The sequence below is a fragment of the Natrix helvetica genome, assembly GCF_964273705.1.
Source record: "Natrix helvetica genome assembly, chromosome: 9".
In the NCBI taxonomy this organism is placed as follows: domain Eukaryota; kingdom Metazoa; phylum Chordata; class Lepidosauria; order Squamata; family Natricidae; genus Natrix; species Natrix helvetica.
The window spans coordinates 26,916,071-26,930,892 of NC_138560.1; positions in this window are offsets into that span (position 1 = coordinate 26,916,071).

The window sequence follows — 14,822 nt, forward strand, 5'->3', positions numbered from 1 at the left end:
AACAATTTATGTCCAGGATGTGAGGGGTCTGTAGATATTTTCCCAGCCCTCTTTTTGACTCGTACAGTATACAGGTCATCAATGGAGGGCAGGTTAGTAGCCATTGCTTTTTCTGTGCCCTCTGAAGTCTCCGTCTGTCTTGTTGGGTTGCAGAGCCAAAACAGACAGTCATGGAGGTGCAGATGAGAGACTCAATGATTCCTCTGTAGAACAGAATCAGCAGCTCCTTGGGCAGTTTGAGCTTCCCGAGTTGGCACAGAAACAACATTCTTTGTTATGCTTTTTTGATGACGCTTTTGATGTTAGGTGTCCATTTTAGGTCTTTTTTTTTCAATCAAATTTTTATTTTTTATATTCTTTATACATATCACTGCATGAATAGTGTGATAACTGGGTAACATACATTTCAGTACAAATAAACATAGTCTTAAATATTATATTTTATTTCCATTGTTTCATATTATACATGTCTTTTATTATCATCGTTCCTTCCTGAACTGTCTTTCTATCCTTTTGTATATCTTAATATCTTAATATATAATTATTATTTTTCCCAACTATTTTCTAGCCCTATTTCAACTCCCCCCCCTTTCATATCGCTATAATATTCAAAGATGTATTTTCCACCTATTTTGTTCATATTTCCTTAGTTAAATCAAAGTTCCATCCTTCATTCTCCCATTTTTTAATATCTCCTTATACAGGTTTTAGTATCAATCACAATCATTTATACATTTAGGGTATTTCTATTCATATTCTTTCCAGTTATTCAATACATATACTTCTACTATTAATACACATGTTTTAGGTCTTGAGATATGATAGAACCTAGAAATTTGAAGGTCTCTACTGTTGATCTTGGGTTGTCTAGTATTGTAAGAGGTGCTAGTATGGGAGGGTTTCTCCTAAAGTCTACCACCATTTCTACGGCTTTAGGCGTGTTCAGTTTCCAGATTGTTCCAGTTGCACCACGAGGCTAGTTGTTCAACAGCTAGTATATAAATAGTAGCTGTCTCTAGTAACCTTTAGGTGGAGGAGCCCAGCAGGGGCAGAGATGGATTGCAGGTGCATTGGCCCCCCAGCTGTAAAGCCTGTCTTATCAATCACATTGCCAAGAACACCCCCCTTGCTCTATCATGCCTTTGGTTTGCCTTGGGATATGTGTATCCTCCTATCTCTGTCCTCTTTGGGGAGACTGCCCCCCCCCCCCCGCTCAAAGCAAGGAGCTCAGCCCTTCATGGCCTTCTCTCCATGAATCCTGTCCTTCCTGTTGACAGGCAGGGCCATCCTGCTGCTCTTTCTAGGATAAGTGGTTGCACCTTGTAAGTTCATTGGAGCAGAAACTGCTACCTACAGAGATCAGTAGTGATTGTGTTGCCATCAAGCCAGGGTCCACAACCGTATCAATAGATTTTTTCCCCAGAGTGATCTGTTCCTAACCTGATCCTTCCCTGCTGTGTGCTTTGCAGCTGGTCACCTCTGGCAAAGTGGTCTTTGCATGATGAGTGGGTTGATTTTGTTTTCCTGCCTGTCTGTGGCATTCTCAGTAGTCCTCTCCAACATCAACGTTCAGAAGCACCGGTGCTTACCTATCTTGCTGCTTCCTCAAAGTCCAGTTTTATATTTTATGGTCTGGTGCTGGATATAAATAGCAGCCAAATGGGACCAGAGGGGTGACTGATCTTTCTCCATGAATTATGGAGGTTGCTTTGTGCTTTCGTAGCATAAGCCCGCTCCAGACAGAAGCCCAGTTCTTCCTCCAGGTCTGGGGCCTCACTGCTCAGTGCCTGCCTGGGTTGGATCATCCTCTACCCATCACTTTCCAGAATGGAAGATGCAGCTCCTGTTAGCGAATTTTGCAAAGAGAAAGTGTTTCTATGACAACCAGGCAAGATCTCTGTCCTGACATCCTCTGCACCCTTTGTGGCAGCAATCTAGATTGGTGGCAGTTTGGGATTTTCGGGTCTCCTTTTGGATAACAGTGGAGGGGGGCGCGGGGTGGCTTTTGTGCTGCTGCTGCCCCCGTTCCCTGGGTGATCCTCTTCCAGATCCCATCTGTGTCTTGGGCCCAGGTGTCCTTGCAAGGTTGAGGCTGGTGTCTGAGCAGGGTCCTCGCCCCCCACGGACACTCTCCGCTGCTGCCGTTCCCAGCTCAAAGGAGGAGGGAAGGGGAACAGCCCTTCTCCAGGACAGAGGCCTTCCGCCCTCTGAGGACCAGCAACCTGATACAGCAACATTTAAGCCCAGCGGGAGCAGCTCGGCTCAATAGCACCTTGCAGAAAAGCCACCAAGTGGGTAAGTCCTAGGGCATGTGTGACCCACTGGCATCCCAAGATCACATCGCTCAATTTTTGGGAGATTATGGACATGAACAGTAATAGTATCTTCCTAGAGGCCTCCTCCTCCCATCCTGAAACTGCCTCTATAATGAACCCCCAAATGAATCTGTGTCATTAGATGGCCTGAAGAGATTCAGCTGCAGCCCTGCCTTGTTCAGATGTTGCCTATAAGGCCTGCCTGGACCTCTGCCCATTGGTCAGAAAAGGTACACTTGTCGGAGTCATCCTACTTGAATGGGGGGAAAGTTACCTGCTAAGTGCGCCTGTTTTTTGTCCTGGTTCCCGAGGCTGTTCCTTCAGGCTTATTTCTAGAGTCCCTGGTCAACTCGCTAAACTTCTTAAGGCTCGTGATTGAACAGGAAGTGCTCTAGGAATTTAGAGATAATGATAAACTAAGAAAACGAGAGGCGCATTGAGAGAATTGTTGGTTCTGAGGGATTCTGTATGGGGTGAAAAAATAATGTCCTAAGCAGTTGCTGAATGCTTTGGTCACCAGTGGTTGCCTGCTGTGGATGATTGAATGATGGCTTCCTATTGAGCAAGCAGAGGCTGGTGCGGCAGGGCAGCCAGCTTTCAGAGTTAAGCTGAAACCCAGAAAAGAAAAACGGAGAAATAAATCTTTCTATTGGTGGAAGCAGATAAGAAGACCAATACAGACAACTTTGCAGTTGTAACCTGCAGTGCTTGTGGCATGTCTGTGTTCCAGCCTGAAAACAAGCATGCGTTTGCAGCAAACGCACGAAGGAAACGAGGAGCAGCAACTTGCCATCTTTCAGTTCATGATGAGAAATGAAGATTTATTAGCTCAAGCAAAGCTGGCACTATAACAAGTGCAGACAGAGGAAAGAAATCTCCAGAAGGAATGGTGCTAAACAAAAGAATAAGGGCAGTGGATGAAAATGACAAGCAGATATTCACTAGTTTCCACAGGAACGGCTGTGAGGTGAACGAAGGAAGTTTTGAGCTTGAAGGGAGAAAAAAAAAACAGAGACCTCTAATCAAAGAGAGAAGAATGGATGCCTGAAGAGTGGGATGATCTCACAGTGTCTGGCAAGAAGACTAAAATGTCCCTGGGAGCTTTGATTAATTGCCATGAGGTTCAGAAAGAAATGGATGCTAGGGATTGGGTTCGTGGAAGATGCTTCTGTGATGCCCAGCCATGCCTTTCAACTGCTCTGAATAGCCAACTCTTTTGCTTGGAAACCTGACAGGATGGGATTTGGAGGTAAAGGTTTCCCCTGTCCAGCCGTGACTGACTCTGGGGGTGGGGGTGGGGGTGGGGAGGCTGGTGCTCTCCTCCATTTCTTAGCTGAGGGAGCCAGGATTGTCTGAAGACATTGCTGTGGTCATATGGCCAGCATGGCTATACTTGGAGGTGCACAGAAGAAGTGATCTCTGTTAGATACCAGAAACAATGATAATGGTTTTCACCAAGGTCCTCTGTTCCAGGAGGAACAGAGATTCAATCTGATTGGTCAAAGGGTCTGACAGCTCCCTATAAAAGGGCAGCTGTCAGACTGAACCTTCGCTGGATTGTACATAGTTGACTTGTACTAATAAAGAGCTGTTTGTTACTCTGAAGCCTGAGTGTGCCTTCAATCACCCAATCTAACGCAACGAGGATGGGATTGGAAGGCAATTAGGCAGACAGAAAGAGCACGACAATCTAGCAAGTAAATCCAGCCCGGCATCGAGCAGCCATCTTTGAGTGGCAAATTCAAACGCGCTCAGGAATACAAGATGATAATACACGCCCCACCGACTCCGTACAACCCAGCCACCGAACACCGGGAATCCTACATGATGAGGTTCAATTGCTTCCTCGAAGCCAACGACCTCATGGGCCTTTCTGAAGGCCGGAAAACGAATATGTTCCTGAGCTACTGCGGACCTGAGGTGTTCGAGACGTCGAAGGATTTGTCCAAGCCAACGCCACTCCAATCGGTCACTTGGTTGGTTCTGCAACAGACACTGAGGGCACACTACGCTCCCAGACTGTCTAAATATGTCCGGAGGCACGAATTCAATGTCCGTAACCAAAAAGAAGGGGAATCCATCAACGAAAAAGTTGCGGTGCTCAGAAAGGCCACAGCATACTGTGAATTTAGAGACCTTGATTAACTATTACTTGACCGCATCATATACGGTGTTAGGGACATTGGCCTGCAGAGGAGGTTATTAGCAAAGTCTGATCTCACGCTCCAAATCGCCCAAGACGAAGCCAGGGCTACGGATTCTTCAATTAAATCTACAGAAACCCTGCAGCGCCAAAATAGTCCAAAGAGCACGTGGAAGAGCGCAGGCAGGCATCACGAGGCCACAGAGCCTGAAGGCTTGGAGAACGAAGATGACAGCTACCGCATGCGCAGTGACCGCACCAAGCCAGCGCAAAATTTTGAACCGTGTTTCCCGCCTTGCACCGGCTGCAGATGAAACCACCTCAGAACACATTGCTGTTTCCACGATGCCATCTGTCAATGCTGCGAACGCAAGGGGCACATCGCCAATGTCTACAGAAACGATTGCCCCGCTACAACCTGGAAGCCCAGAAGCATACCTAACCACCAGCAGGTGGCCCAACCAAGGGGCATGGCAGCCGCCACCACGGTGAACAGAAGATGACACCAGAGTCACCTACCACACCTCCATAGGCCAAGTCCGCACGAAGCGGCCAAAAAAGCTGAAAGTCACAGTCCTCATTGAGGACTCTCCATGCAATATGAAGATTGACATGGGGTCATCTTTGACCATAATGTCTTGGGCAGCACTCAAACAGGCTATCCCTAGCCTTAAAAAGCATCAACTGCGGGTTCCAGACATCCGCCTTCGCAACTACCAAGGGAACCGAGTCCCCATCGTAGGTCAGGGGACTTTCCAGGTGAGGTTCAAGACCTTCTGTGGCCAGCTACCAGTGACAGTAGTCAACGAAGACCTACAGAGCCTCCTGGGGCTTGACTGGTTCGAAGCCCTGGGCCTAGAAGTGACCGCAATCAACGCCATACGAGACAAAAGCACTGAGGAATTCCTTAAGGCATTCGAGGACATCTTTGGCACCAGTCTAGGTAAGTATGAGGGGACTCCAATATCTTTTAACTTGGACCCCAATGCGGACAGACCCATCAGGCTAAAACCCAGAAGAGTATCATTCGCTCTCCGCCCTAAAATTGATTTGGAACTAGACAAATTGATTGGCCAGGGAATCCTAGAGCTGGTATATCACGCACCCTGGGAGACCCCTATAGTGACCCCTGTCAAGCCTGACGGGTCTGTCCGCATCTGTGCGGATTACAAGTGCACAATAAACAAAGTTTTGCAGCAAAGCGCTTATCCTGTACCCATTGTACAGCATTTACTACACTCATTAGGCCCCGGAAAAGTTTTCGCAAAATTAAATATGGCGCAGGCATACCAGCAGTTGCCTGTAGATGGCACCACGGTGGAGGCCCAAACCATTGTGATGCACAGGGGTGCATTCAAATGCACGCGCCTTCAATTCGGAGTTAGTATCGCCCCTGGTCTGTTCCAAAGTGTCATGAAAGAGCTTTTGCAGAGGATTCCAGGAGTCGTCCCCTATTTTGACGACATACTGGTATCGGCTGCAAATAAGGCGCAATTATTTAAAAGATTGGGAACTGTTCTGGCCAGAATCAGAGACAAAGGCCTCCGCCTCAAAAAAGAAAAATGCCAAATTAACGTGCCAAGGGTTGAATTCCTAGGGTACCTCATCGACGGCTCTGGGATTCACCCGACCAACAAAAAAAAATAAGGCAATCCAGGATGCCCCTACACCTCGCAATCAGACCGAACTGCAGGCATTCCTCGGGCTCTGTCACGATGTTAAAAAGTTTGCTAGGCATGAACTGACATTCAAGAGTTAAACTAAGAAAGAGTTATTGCGCAGGTCATAAAAGTTCTTATCTGAAAGTGATTTATTGCGCATGCGTCACACATTCCAGAATTCCTTTCTTCTTTGTTCGGCTGCCAACTTGGCAACCGAAGCTTTCATTATCAAAATGTAACAATTAGTTATTTTCTGTTTCATTTACTTTTTTTATTTTATTATTAAAGTTTGTTTATTAATTAGAATACTTCTTAAAGACTTTTATTTTTCTTAATATCTCAAAAGATATGCGGAAGGGAATCAGCCCGATCCATTGATCTCAGATCTAAGGCGTTTTTTTTTCCCCTGACAGGCTCCTTAACTTCTACAGTGTTTTTCTAAAGCAGAAAGCCACAGTTGTAGAACCTTTGCATCGGCTTCTGAACAAACATGCCAAGTGGTCCTGGGGCAGAGCTGAAGCAGCCGCATTTGCCACGGTGAAGAAACTACTGTCAGCGGACACGTTTTTGGTCCAATATAACCAGACCCTGCCACTTATCCTAACATACAACGCTTCCCCGTTTGGCATTGGAGCCGTCCTCAGCCACCGCATGCCAAATGGAACTGAGGTGCCCATTGCCTTACTACTCATGAACATTGTCTGCTGCCAAGCGGAACTACAGCCAACTGGACCGTGAGGCTCTGGCTGCAGTCAGGGTTAAACGGTTTCACAAGTACATCTATGGCCGTGACTTTGAACTTATCACGAATCGCAAACAATTGCTGTGGACCGGCCTACCCCTGCTTCTTTGTTGCCGTGAATGACCAGATGGACAATCTTTCTCGTGGCCTACAGTTATCGCCTTGTCCATCGACCAGGCTCTTCCTTGGGGCATGCCGACACCTTGAGTTGATGCCCACTGCCTGAACTGCTTGCAGACCCTACCCCCGAGATGCCAGTCCTCCTCATTGACTGTCTTGAGGCTGGTCCTGTCTCGTCTTGTGACGTTGCCTGCTACTCAGCAAAAGACTCTACATTCCGACAGGTTTTGAACTGGGTGTGGGGCCAAGGGGCCTGTGGTGTCTGAATTTAAAATGTTTTACTGCAAACGTGATGAACTGTTAGTAATAAAAGATTGTCTACTGTGGGGGACCGGGTCATTGTTCCACTCAAACTGCATTGGAGTATTAGAGGCGTTGCACGTAAGGCATCCTGAAATTGTCAGGATGAAATCTTTGGCCAGGAGTTATGTGTGGTGGCCTAACATGGACAGGGAGATAGAGGAATGGGTGGCTACCTGCACACTGTGCCAGGAGTCCAGATCGGCTTCTCCAGAGGCGCCTGTGGGAGTGACCTCAAGCACCATGGTCTAGGGCCGTGATGCCGAACCTATGGCACGCGGCGCCATTTGTCAGGGCACGCGAGGCGCTGCCCTGTCAGCTGGCCAGCGAGCATGCGCGCGCTGGCCAGCTGAGTTCACCTTTTTAAAAGCTATTTTTCGCCTTCCCCAGGCTCCAAAGGCTTTATAGGAGCCTGGGGAGGGCGAAAAGAGCCTCCCCCCCCCGGAGGCTTCAGGGACCGTCCCTGAAGCCTTCGGAACACTTAAAACCACCCTCCGAGCAAACCGGAAGTGACTTCCGGGTTGCTCGGAGGGTCGTTTTAAGCGTTCTGAAGGCTTCAGGGAAGCCTCTGGACAGTCCCTGAAAGCTCCGGAGGGCCTCCGGGGGGTCGGGGGAGGCTCTTTTCGCCCTCCCCAGGCTCCTATAAAGCCCCTGGAGCCTGGGGAGGGCAAAAAAACATGTAAAAATGGGGGGGTCGTGCGTTGTGCGCGCATACGCACTGGGGGGGGGTCGCACATTGCATTATGGGTGCGGCACGCCTGCACTCGACCCCCCTGCGCTCCCCCCACTTGTGGCACACGAGCCAAAAAAGGTTCGCCATCACTGGTCTAGGGTGCATAGATTTTGCTGACCCTGTTCATGGCCAGACCTTTATGGTAGTTGTGGACGCCTACTCGAAATGGCTAGAAGTAGTCTTCATGACCTCTACCACAGCAGAAGCGGTCATCAAGGCACTATGGAGACTTCTCTTCACTCACGGCCTGCCTGATGTCTTGGTCTCTGACAACGGGCCCCAATTTATGGCCATGCAATTCGAGACCTATTTAGCAGCACAGGGAATCAGACATGCCCTGGTCGCTCCATTCTATCCAGCTTCCAATGGTCAGGCGGAGAGAATGGTGAGATCTGCAAAACAAGCCCTATCCAGGATGGGCCCGGGAGATTGGCAAACACAGGTTGATCAATTCCTCTTCATACAGCACATCACACCAAGTGCTACCACTGGTAGAAGCCCTTCCGAGCTTCTAATGGGTCGCCGGCTAAGGTCCCACTTCGACCGGTTATGCCCACATTACTCTGCCACGTCGCCCCCAGATTCAACCGGCAAAATAAGAAACTTTAGCGTAGGGGATCAAGTTTACGTCCACAACTACACTGGGGGAACTCTGTGGATTCCTGCCTCTGTAATAGGCATCATTAGACCTCGCTCTTACTTATTAGAGCTCGAGGACGGTTGAAATTGGAGATGGCACATTGACCAACTCCGTGGCCTCATCTCCAACTCCAGTGTTAGGAAACCAGAGGTAACTCCTGCACAGCCAAATCCCTACACAAAAGGAGCCCGAATTCACTCCTTCCAGAGATAACTCAACCCCGAAGGTACTGGGGCACTTGTCTGAAATTGTTGCAGGCCCGCAGCAAGTTCCGAGCGAGCCAGCTCCAGAAACTCCAGGTGCGGCTTGTGCAAAGTTCCAGGAACTTCCACCAGGCAAAGCCGCGGAGACAACAGGTCCATCCTACCTGACTGAAGAACATCCACCAACTCAATTGTGCAGGTCTGGGTGAGCCTCCAGAAAGCCTACCTGCGTGACGTCACAAGTCGGTTGAACCCATCTAAGAGTGGAGGGGTGTTAGATACCAGAAACAATGATAATGGTTTTCACCAATGTCCTCTGTTCCAGCGGGAACAGAGGTTCAATCTGATTGGTCGAAGAGTCTGACAGCTCCCTATAAAAGGGCTGCTGTCAGACTGAACCTTCTCTGGATTGTACATAGTTGACTTGTACTAATAAAGAGCTGTTTGTTACTCTGAAGCCTGAGTGTGCCTTCAATCACCTGATCTAACAATATCTATTTACCTACTCGCCTTTGCATGCTTTTGAACTGCTAGGTTGGCAAGAGCTGACCCGTCACACAGTGCTTGGATCTCAAACCTCCAAACTTCTGGTTGACAAGCCCAGCATCTTAACTGCTAGGCCACTGCGTCCCCTACGGGTGGGATTTAGGCACTGTGTAAAGTTGACAGAATTTTGGTGTTCACCTGTTGTTGACCAGGAGAAATGAGTTTAATTCAGAATTAGCTCAGTGGTCATTTTGAGCTAATGATACTCCAGCATGGATGAGATTTGGGAGTTTCCTGATCACAATTTATGTTGTCCCCAGAATTCAGCGACAGGGACCTTGGAGAGATCACTTCTAGCTGCTCAGCTTTTGAATTTGGGATCTTTTCCATCTTGCTTTATGCACTGACAATAAAAATACGTTTACTGAGAGTTATGGTTTTCTCAGTTGTTCCATGGGTGTGGACCATCTAGAGAAAAATCAGTACCTTTGAATTGTGCTGAAAATGCTGAAATAGTTTGGACATAATTGGCAAAGACTCTGACACTTTGTTAAATAGAAGGCGCTTGATAAGGAGGCAAAGAGAAGACATGGAGACTAGCTGCCATCCAATATCACAAACAGATGCTTGCAAGCACTTTAAAGCAGCTGCTCCTGGCAGACAGTCTGGTGAAATAATTTCTGCTCGTTAGGACAGTTAGAAGGACCTTTTCCCCTCAATAATGGCAGTGTTTGTTTAAGAAACCTAAAAGAAGTCAAAGGCAAGTATGATTTATGGAGGTGTGTTGTGTTAGCCCAGATTACTTTATGAGGGTTGTTATGCAAATGCAGAAAATTACTGTTTTGCTGTTGAAGACTTTCATTTGAGAAAATTACGGTATGCTCGTGTGCATTTGAGACTCACTCAATAAACAGCAATAGCACTTAAACTTCACAGAGCTTTACAGCCCTCTCCAAGTGGAGCTTTACAGCCTCAGCCTCACTCATTTTACCAACCTTGGAAGAATGGAAGTTTGAGTCAACCCTGAGTTGGTCAGGATCAAACTCAAGGCTGTGGGAAGAGTTTAGCTTGCAATGCTGCTGTCAGACCTGCCCCAAAACAATCATTTAGGAAAACAGACTCTCAACTCCCAATTAATTGAAGTGGAAAGAACTTTTACTAAAGATATCAGTTGCAGGAAGGTTAGGTGGAATCTGAAGTTCCCACTCAACAATACAAAGAGCCAAACCCATCATTCTCCATACCTCCCCCCAACATCTGGTCCATTGCCACCCAATCCAGGATTGCCGCGAAGTTGTGGGAACTTTAGGCTGCTGGAATTTCACATCCAGGGCAAACGGTCTTGAAGATACCTGGTGTAACCAGTACACACGGCTCTAGTCTTCTTCATATGTCAGCGCCCCCTCCCCATTTCCCACCATTAGATATACAGGTGTGGATTGCCCCAAATGCCATACCCCCCTCCCTTCCCCTTTGATGGCAAGGCGCTAGGCTAATGATGGAGTATCTGACAACCGCATTCTAACCACTGCGCCACCACAGCTCCTATAAATAAGAACGTTTGCAAATGGATCTGATTGGTGTGCTAGCTAAGTGTAGAGGGAATACACACACCCCTGCCTGCTATTTACTCCTTGGATTCTCCAAAGGCATGAAGGATTTATGACTTGGCTACTTCCCCAGTGCAAGACAGAAGTGTTCCTGCTTAAGATGCTGTTTGATTAGGCAGTTGTTGGTCTGGCTGGCCGTTAACTTGGTTATTTTTACAGCATGTGATGCAGACAGCATGAAATAATTTATTAGAAGGAATTAGGATTAGGAGAATAGGAAGGAAGCTGCACGCAGGGTCAGAGGTGGGTGAGTGGTTGAATAGATGAAGGGAAAAAATGGGAAAGGAGTTTGATCAGTAGGACCTGAATTTGGTCCTGGATAAAGAAAGCAACTGGACAGGGAGAAAGAGAGTGTCATCATCTTCCATCAGGCAGTTGCAGAGGTGTGAGGCATAGAAGAATTGGCTGGAACGGAGAGGAAGTGACCAATGTCCATGGGGCCATCAAGGCTTGGAAATTCACAGCTGTATAAATAAAAGGTTTTTTGGGACCAAGATTGTGATTTATGCTTTATTGGGAAGCCTAGGTCAGAACAGGAGAATTCTGGGAGTTGAAGTCCACAAGGCTTAAAGTTGCCAAGTTTGGAGACCCTTGTACTAGCTCAAGGAAATGTGAAGATCAGCAGCATTGAAAGTACTGAATTTATCCTACAAGGACAAGGAACACATTCCATTTTGGTGCTAAACCCAACCCAAGGTAGGTGGGAAGGCAATCTGTCCTCCACACTCTGAAACCCTAAGGTACCAATTTCTTTGATCTGGTACTGCTTGACACATTAAACCAGGGCATTTTTTCCAGTCTGAGTCAAATTGGAATAAAGTCTTGAATTTAGTCTGCTTTATACCAGGGTCCTCGACTCCCAGTCTGCAGCAAGCTGGGCCATGCAAACAAGTGAAGCCCCATCCATGGGAAATCACACCTCCTCCAGTCTGGAAAAACTTCTCTCCATGGAAACAGTCCCTGGTGCCCAAAAGGTTTGGGGGCCACTGCTTTATACAGATAACTTAGCAACAGAGCTAAGGTGATCCCAGCTCCAAGGACATCCCTGTGACCATGACGTGGTTTAATCTTGAAGGTGTAAGTTATTCATCTCCATAGTTCTGTTTTTTATGTTATCATCATTCATTGTTCCTTGTTATTTACTCTAAATATTTATACATAAAGCTTCAAGATGTTTGAAGGAGGATCCTAGGGCAATTTATAAAAGCAATGAAAACATCTTGAAAACTACTCTATGCAGTAATTTCCAAAATTGCCCTTTGCCAGTTTAATTGTGTTTAATTTGTTAAACTTTCTTTAAGGGATTGTGGCAATGAGCTAGACTTAATATATCTTGATCTCCACAAAGCATTTTACAGGTTTGGTGGCCAGCAAGGTCTGGTGAAAAAAAAAATGTCCAGATGGTGTGATTGAAGTGTGACTCATTTTTTAATGTCAGTTACATTAAACAAAAGTCAGAGGTTGAATCCTATTGTTGGCAGCTGCCATCTTGACTTTTTTGCCTGTACCCTGCAGGACAAATGAAAAGGCATTGGGGTTAGCAAGCTGGTCAAGTGGGGGCTCCAGAATCACAGAATGCTCATCGATGATCCCACATCCAACTGGAGTCAAGGATCCAAGGATTGGGGTTGGATCCATCCTTTACAATTGTTTTAATGGCCTGAACAGGATGGCTGCAGAATCCAGGGGGGTTGCCCCAAAAGACCACAGTAGCGTCATGCTGCATGCTGCACATTCTGCCCCGTTTGTGGGTATCTGCAATGTCAACACAAACATACAAGAGGGGAGAGAGTGTGTCATGACTTCACAACTCTCATTTCATCCTCTGCCCTCCCTGACCCCAGGGGAGGGGGCTCTGCAGGACAAAAGCTCAGGTGGCAACCATATCCATGAGAGCAAACCAGCCCCACTGTGCTCAAACAACAGGCAGAGCTCTGACTGCCCCCCCTCCCCCCAGGACCATTCTGCCCAGGCTTTGCAGACACCCTGCTTAGCACAACCATGCGGTCCAGAAGATAGCAGGCAAACCTCTCTGGCTGAAGCAAATTGTGCCCAGCCCCTCTGGGCAAGAGGGCAGCCTTGGCCCTTGCTGCTGGAGGAGCAGGAGGCAATGCCTGACCTGCCTCCTGCAGCACTACAAGTCCCATCCCCCTGGCTGCAATTGCTGGGGCTCAGGGCTTAGAGTCCAGCACTGTTGAGGGTGCAGGCAAGAACGTGAGTGTGGGTGCTGGGGCTCCTGGCCTGAGAGAACTGCCCCCCATCCCTGGGGCCTTGTTGAGCATGCCAGTGGGACCCTGCTGCCTCCCCCCCCCAAGGAAAGGCCCTTGGCTCAACTCATCTGTGCTGGGGGTTTTTCACCAAGAGTCTCTGCCAGGCAGTCTGCAAAGCCACAGTACCCAGAGATTGGTTGCTGTCCACATTGAGGTTTCCAAGATCTGACTAAAACCACAGCACCAAAAGCAATGAGCCCCCCCCCCAAAAAAAGCTGGATTGCGTGGACAGGCGCTGCCTGTCCCCCCCCCCCATGCCATTTATCCTTCCTGCAAAAGAGACAGAAGCAGCAGCAGCAGCCCTTCTATGGGGAAGCGGAGGGGTTTTTTTCCCCACTGTGGCTGCTCCTGCCCCTCAGGGGCTTCTGGGCACTGGAGGGCAGAAGAAGGAAAGATTCATGGGGGAAGGAAACCTGGGGCCGTCCAACCTCAGCTCCCATCAGCCAGCCCCCTTGCAAGTGCCCTCGGGTTATGGGAATGGCAGGCCGACCTGCCAGGGACTCCAGCCTGCCTCCTTCGCCTCTCCTTTTGCCCCCAGGCAGCACATCTCTCATCCAGGGGATTCAGACCTCTGCTCTGGAAGAGGATAAACGGCCTCTTCTCACAGATCCTATTCCACATAGAGCATTATATATAGCAATTGTATTCAGGCAGTCCTCCACTTACAACCTTTTGTTTAGTGACAGTTCAAAGTTACAACAGTGCTGAAAAAAGCGACATGACTGTTTTTCACACTTTCAACCATTGCAGGATCCCCATGGCCACTGTATCACTTTACCTGGTGGCTGATTCATACTTACAACAGTGGCAATGTCCCGGGGTCACACAATCCCCTTTTGCGACGCTCCGAGAAGCAAACTCCGTGGGGAAAGCCAGAGTCACTTAATAGGGGTGTCACTAAATTAAGAGTTGCTGTTGAATACCGAGGAGCCTGGCCAGCAGAGGGCGTTTGAAGGAAGCCCTCTGATTGGCCAAGGCGCGCGCTCCAGCCGGCGGGAGAATTCAAGGGTTCTTATTGGTTTACCGGCTGACAGCTGTAAGTATAAATAGCTGTCAGCCGGCTCGCGTTTTGTTCGTGCCTGTCAGCCTGTTCGGTTAATAAACCTGTTGAACTGACAGCTGCCTCAGTCTCCTCACTACCGATTTAACACTGGCGACGAGGACGGGCGACACGAACCCCTTCGTAGTGCCGCCAATGGCTACTAACGCCGCATTTTCGCCGTTCAGGCCAGAGGCTGAGGCTTGGGAAGCGTTTCTCGAAAGATTCGATTGCTTCCTCGTAGCCCATGACCTCGTCAGTCTCTCTCAGGAGAGAAAACGCGGCATCTTTCTCAATTATTGTGGCGCAGAGATGTTCGCCACTGCTCGGGCTCTTGCTGCCCCAGAACCTGCAAATTCGCTCCCGTGGGACGACCTGATGACTCGCCTCAAACACCACTACGAGCCCGCGCCATCCCGTTTTGCCCGGCGACAGTACTTCCGTCGGTGCATACAGAAAGAGGGCCAAACCATTGCCCAATACGTTGCTGCGCTCCGTGCTGAGGCGAGCCTTTGCGAATTCAGCGACCTGGAAGAGGCGCTGCTGGAGCAATTCATTTA